A 1,035-nucleotide genomic window follows, 5' to 3' on the forward strand; every position below is an offset into this window, starting at 1 on the left:
AGCGGTGAAAGAAAATCTAGGGAGAAAGAATGAGGTTATGAAATTTTGGGGGTTTTAGGATTTTGAGTTTTAGAAAGTTGAATTAACATCATTTTAAGGATTTAATATATTGTAATAATGATTTACCAATTTCATATTTTATTAATGATTTAATATTTAGATGGATATATTAGTAATCTCCATGGTACCATCTAATTTGGGAATTATTTTAGAAAAAAATGTAAATTCTATACGTTTCCATCCTTTTACGTAACTAGGACTCATTGTACTAATCCCTTAATAATATTGGTAAATAAAAAAAATCAATCTTTTTGAAGGATTTGAGGGAGTGAATTAAGAGATTTGAATTGACAATTAATATGAGCCACCATAATTAAAGGATTGTGATATTAATTTATGGAAATAACTATTTTATATTTCAAAAAAGCAAAAAACTATAATAAATGAAAATGCAATAAGTAGGGGTAAATTCAGAATGAAACTAAAATCCTACTTGCAAAAATCTAAAAGTGTAAAATTAAAAAATTTAAACATTTATGTAAATAAGTTTTTAAAACAGCCCTCCGAAGATATTATCTCTTTTAATTTCATCTATGTATTATTAATATTATTATTTTCCTTTTATCAAGTTTTACTATCATGTCAATTTTATAAGTTTCAATCATATTATATGTTTTGAAGATAACAAACTTTAATTTACTGATAATTTTAGTGTTTCAAAGTATCTATAGCGTAGAGCTCAGAAAAACGAATGCAATCCCTTTTTCAATCATTCGAATTAGAGTTAAAACAAAGTAACTGGTCATAACCAAAACAAGTTTGAAAAGAAAAAGCAAATATGATAGGTGACATAGACTGTTAACAAATTAGAAGTTTACATGTGGTAGATGATGTGGCACACTTTGTTAACATGATAGAGTGGTAAATGACGTTACAAGTGGTGTAGTATCTAATAGTCAAATTATGTTAGGTTGACTTGACAGTTATGGGTGGTAGTAACATGGCATCAACGATTTTGCTGATTTGATACATGAT

The sequence above is a fragment of the Momordica charantia genome, assembly GCF_013281855.1.
Source record: "Momordica charantia cultivar OHB3-1 chromosome 7 unlocalized genomic scaffold, Mcharantia_2.0 BLBB01000007.1, whole genome shotgun sequence".
In the NCBI taxonomy this organism is placed as follows: Eukaryota; Viridiplantae; Streptophyta; class Magnoliopsida; order Cucurbitales; family Cucurbitaceae; genus Momordica; species Momordica charantia.